This window comes from Camellia sinensis, chromosome 1 (assembly GCF_055761805.1).
Source record: "Camellia sinensis isolate YWXY chromosome 1, ASM5576180v1, whole genome shotgun sequence".
Lineage (NCBI taxonomy): Eukaryota > Viridiplantae > Streptophyta > Magnoliopsida > Ericales > Theaceae > Camellia > Camellia sinensis.
In genome coordinates this window covers 218,545,022-218,550,769 of record NC_138961.1, presented here as the reverse complement: position 1 = coordinate 218,550,769, position 5,748 = coordinate 218,545,022, and the positions used below count along the sequence as shown (strand labels likewise).

General features: G+C 35.7%; 1 long non-coding RNA gene across 1 annotated transcript; it reads left to right on the top strand.

Annotated features, from left to right (window-relative positions):
• Positions 1-1,287: 1,287 nt before the first annotated feature.
• LOC145802580 (uncharacterized) lies at positions 1,288-2,985 on the top strand. Its single transcript, XR_014344597.1, has 2 exons — positions 1,288-1,671; positions 2,269-2,985. It is a non-coding gene; the product is annotated as an uncharacterized LOC145802580 (long non-coding RNA).
• The last annotated feature ends 2,763 nt before the right edge of the window (positions 2,986-5,748 follow it).

Below are 5,748 nucleotides of genomic sequence, written 5' to 3'. Positions count from 1 at the left end.
ACCATACTTGTATTTTTCTCTCCTTTTCTTTCTTTTTTTTTTTCTTTGTAAAAAATGAGTAATTGTATTTCTCTCTCCTTTTCTTTCTTTTTCTTTTTCTTTTATTTTATGTTGTGTTTGAATTTCAGATTATGGAAGAAAATCAAAAGAAAAGATAAATGTGATACAAAAAAATTGTTTCTATTTCATTGGTTTTTCTCTTCTATTTCCTTTTCCTACCCAAATTCACAAATCAACCATGAAAGTTGATTCTCAGTGTTATTAATGTGTTGTCTTGGTGTGAGTTAACTATTGGAAATTATGGATATTTTTTAATTGGGATTTTTTTAATTTGAGACTAAAAAATTTATTTAATTTGATTTTTTTAATTTTTTTTAAAAAATAAAATAATTATAATTTAAATATAATATTTTATTTTATTAATTTATTTAACTTATTTTATCTTTAAAAAATGTTTGGGAGCACTAATTAGTGCTCCCACTAATTAGGTGGCAGTGGGTCCCGTTATTAATGATGTGATATTTTGGTCTTGGAGTTGTATTTTTTTTTTTTAACTTTTTTAATGCATTAGTGTTATTAGTGGTGATTTTTTTAGTGAGATGAATAATTGTTAATTATCTTTTTTATATATATATATATTTTAGTTCGATTAAAATAACTAAACGAAGGCTAATGCAGCACTAACGATTAAAATAATATCGGTGGTGTAGCACTAACGATTAATTTATTTAACTTATTTTTTTTAGTTCGATTAAAATAATATAGCTGGTGTAGCACTAACGATGTCAAATTGCGGTTGCTAACTTTCATCATTTAATGCAGTGGCATTTACTACTCAATTACAATTTTTTAGATGGCAATTTTATATGAAAAATGTTATGGAATTTTTTATTAAATCTCTCGTATGGGTATGTGATTCACACAAATCAAATGTGTGTAGATTCCACGCCCATATGAGAGATTTGATAAAAAAATTTAGTAATTTGTTTGGAATTCTTAGTATAACTCATTTTATATTGGTTTTTGGTAGGGATGGCAATTTGAACCCGGCCCGACGGGGACCCGACCCCCGTCCCCGATAAGAACGGTTTTTCCCCGAAAAATACTCCCCGCGGGGCGGGGATAGTATTAAAAAATAAATCCCCGGTGACATTCGGGCCGGGGACGGTGATATATATTACATCCCCGGCCCGCCCCGGCCCCGGCCCCGCCCCCGCCCCGATCAGCTCCCGATTTATATATATATATATATTATATATATGTTAACTTACACTCTGACACGCTCTATCTATATTATATGATAGATATATATTATATTTATATATTATATTATATTTATATATTATATTAAATATATTTCAATCCCTGTGTTGAATAACTAAGCACCAGTAGCTCTATCTCAGACTGAGAGATTCTCAGTCACACTCTCTTCTCTTCTCTCACTCTCTCTCTTCTCTTCTCTTCTCTTCACACAGACGCAGGAGCCTCCTCCAAGCCACCACCTCCTCCTCCTCCTCCTCCTCCTCCTCCTCCACCAGGCCACTATAGCCTCCTCCTCCGTCGCCACGGCAGATCTAATGGAGTGTAGCACACCGCCGATCTCCTTCACCGATCTCCACCGCCGCCCTCCTCCGTCGATATCCTCCTCCGGCGCCTCATCAGCTCAGATCTGTAAGATCTGTTATTTTTTTTTTATTTGTTATTGATTTTTTGATCTGATGATCTGTAAATTTTTTTTTTGATCTGATGATCTGTATTTTTTTTTTGATCTGATGATCTGTAAATTTTTTTTTTTGATCTAATGTTCTGTAAATTTTTTTTTTTGATCTGTTATTTTTTTTGTTGATCTATGTTGATGATGTTGAAATTTGAATGTTGAAACAGATCTGTTTTTTTTTTTTGATGATCTGTTATTCTTTTTTTTTTTTTTTTTTATCTGTTGATGGTGTTGAATGTTGAAACAGAGTTGGATCGGGGACTTTTCGGGGTCGGGGAAACCCGATCCCCGTTGGGGACGGGGATGGGGACTGTGACAGGTTCCCCGTCGGGGATCGGGGCCGGGGACGGGGAAGTTTTGGCCATCGGGGATCGGGGACGGGGAGGGTGGTCCCCGGCCCCGCCCCGCCCCGTTGCCATTCCTAGTTTTTGGGCAAGTCTGGATAATAAAATTAATATAAAAAAAAAAAGTGAAATAATTGTGCTGTGGTTCCTTAACTTAGGTAATTTTTTTTGTTTGTTGTTTTTTTTTTTTTTTTTAAATCTCCTCAGGGCATATTCACCAGTAAGTGCGGGACGGTAGTGGACCATGCTATTGTTGTGATTGGATACGGCACAGCAAACGGCATGGATTACTGGATTGTGAGGAACTCGTGGGGACTGGCTGCGGCATGGAGCAGGGGTCTTGATGTGATTAAAGCACAGTACTGATTACAGTACTTTCGTTTGACGTGTATTATAATTTTATTTTTATAATCTAAACTGTTTATATTGTAGAGTTTGTTGAGTACTTCATACTTATCAAAAATCATATTAATCAGATATCAATAACTATATAATCGAATCGTATATTGTTTATGTTATTTTTTAAAAGAAAAACTTATTATTTATTTTTTTGGTTATCGATCATATAGTTGTTGGTATTCGATTAATATGATTTTTGGTAGGCATGAAGTACTCAACAAATCGTACAAAATAAACGGTTTGGATTATAAAAATAAGGCCATAATACACCTCAAACAAAGGCACCACAGTCACTGTTGTATTTTGAACACAGCAGTGACCCCTTTTCCCTGGGGCATATGTCAGTGTGGGAGCTCAAAAAAAATATCAGCTCACTTAAGGGGTTGTTTGGCATTATCTAAATAAGTGCACTTTTTGACTTTTTATAAAATATGTGTTGCGTTTGATGTGAGGTGGTAGAGAGGTGATGTAACTTAAATAAGATGATATGACTTAAATTGAATAGTGATTTTTTTGACTTTTTAACTTTTTTGAGTTATGCCAAACTTAGCCATAGGTTCAATTCAAAAAAGTGTTAAGAATAGACCAAGATTAACAAGAAAGTCCACTAAATAAATATTTACCAAACAAATATTACATTTCTATAAAAATAAAGTAGGATATAGAAGGTAGTGGGGCTCTCTAATCTCTCCAACATAACGTAACACACTTGGGCCTCGTTTGGGAACAAGTTAATTTAGTAACTTTTTGACTATTTGACTAAAATATGAGTTAAAAAAAACTAGTATGTTTGGGATGATTTTTTGACTTTTTACGAAAAGATGTGCAAAAAGTAAAGACAAAAGAGAATTTTTGACTTTTTGGTATGGGTTTTTGACTTTTTGATTTTTTAAGTAACTTTTTTATTTTTTTGCTAAACCGGCTAGTCCCCAAACGAGGCCTTAATACCCTTATTTTATTCATTTTCTTTCTTTGATTCGAATTGCTAACTTTATCATCGGAGTATCCCCTACCAGCAACCTCGGTTGGGTAGTACCGACTATGTTCATCCTCACAGATCTACAAGGATTCAGCTCATCTCTTCATTGTATCTCATCAACAATCCATGTGAGAGGATTCTGAGTCTCATAGTCAGGACGGAACGTAATGTGGTTGACTCCCATATTGGCAAGTGCGAAATTGCAATGGAGACTTCTTACCCTGTCAAGAACAACCAAAACCCCGCCAAACCTAACCGGGCTTATGGTGATGCAGGAATAGGGATCAGCAATGCTTGAACTAAAGAGAGAGGTGTAATCGATAATTGTATGCTTATCGCTCTCTCTCTTAATTGATTATGTTACATGTCCTTTTTCCCTTCTTGGTTAAAGTTATCAATGGAGAAATGGGATCTTGATTCTTATTTGAATGATTGTTGTTGTACATATATTTTCACTCACATGAACTGTGCTTGGGGAAGCAAGCTCTGATAATTGTTAGAAAGCACTTTCACTAGTATAGTTATTATTATTAGTGAGATTTCAAGTGTATTTTCCCCAAAATATGAGGTTCTATAAAACCTCATACCTCATAATGCACACTAGACTAACTTGATGAGACATCAATGTTGTTGCTTACCCTATTATTATGTATTTTGCTTCTAGAATATTTTAGCTAGACATTTGTGGAGAAATTCAAAAACTTAGAGAGCTGATACACCATTTAGCGTAGCTGCTCAAACATTTGGTGCTCTGTAGGTTACAATTGCTTCAGATAATTTGTTGGCCGAGCTAGTTAATGTTACACTCTTTATTTGAACTTGAGCTAAAGAACTTTTGTTTGAGGTCCTTTATTGGTTCATTTGAACTTACATTTAGTAGCTAGTTTCAATCCAATATAGCACTAGGTGGTCATTATAGCTGTTATGAGAGTGAGAGAGAGAGAGAGAGAGAGAGGGAGAGAGAGAGAGAGAGAGAATATAACTTTGTATATTTCAATGAATGAATATGAGTGAATATAAGACTCTTTCATATAAGAGAATGAGAAGCTAATATGGTAATGCACAATATGGTAATATAGATATATAAAGCTAACACCCCCTCAAGCTCAATGTGGTAATGTAGATATCACCTTAAGCTTGGAAAGTAAGTCAGAAAAGTTTCCTAGAGGATGAGCCTTGGTGAAGATGTCGACTGTCTGATTGACAGAGGTAACAAAGATAATGTGAACAGTGCCACTACTAACATGTTGTCGTATGAAGTGACAATTAATCTCAATATGTTGGTGTGATCATAGAAGACATTATTATGTGCAATCTGAATAGTACTCTAATTGTCACTATAGGGGTTACTAGCAGCAGGATGAGAAATTCACATATCAGAAAGAAGCCAACGAAGCCACACAAGCTCTTGAGTAGTGTTAGCAAGAACACGATACTCAGCCTCAATACTAGAATGAGCAATAAAAGTTTGCTTTATATTACGCCAGGCAATGAGAGAGTCACCTAAGAAGAAATAGAACCTTGTAGTAGAACGGCGGTCAATTGGATCCTCAAAAAAAGGCGTGTTGCTGTAAAGAAAAGTGTGCTGAGTAGTGAAGATCATGAAACATACTACCTTGGAGATAGCGCCAAATGTGAACTAGAGCATCTTAATGTGGAGAGCGAGGAGCAACAATGAACTGACTGACAATGTGAACAACATAGGCAATGTCTGAACTAGTAACCGTGAAATAGACAAGACTGCCAACTAACTGACGATATAAAGTAGCATCAGATAATAGGTGACCATCAAGAGGTGTGAGACGAGTCTGATGATCAACTAGGATAGGCGTAGTCTTGCAATAAGTAAGACCAGCATGAGCTAAGAGATTAGATGCATTCTTAGCCTATGTGAGAAAGTAACCAAAAGGATCTTGAGAAATTTTCAAGCCGAGGAAATAGCTAAGTAGACCCAAATCTTTCATCTTAAACTAGCGATTGAGAAATTATTTGAGAGTAGATATACCCATTGTGTCATCCCCAATGATGATCATATCATCCACATAGAGAAGAAGAATAATAACACCACGCTTTGTCTTGTGTATAAACAGAGCAGAATCATGGGCACTAGAGGAGAAGCCAAAGTCACGATTGGTAGAACTAAACTTGGCAAACTAGGCACGAGAAGCTTGTTTCAAACCATACAAAGCACGGCAAAGTTTGTAAACTTTGGTGAACGGAATTGAGAAACCAAGAGGAGGTTACATAATCCTCAGGATGGGCTGGAGTCATTATGTCGGAAGTAGGGTCTGTATTAAGTTCATCAAACA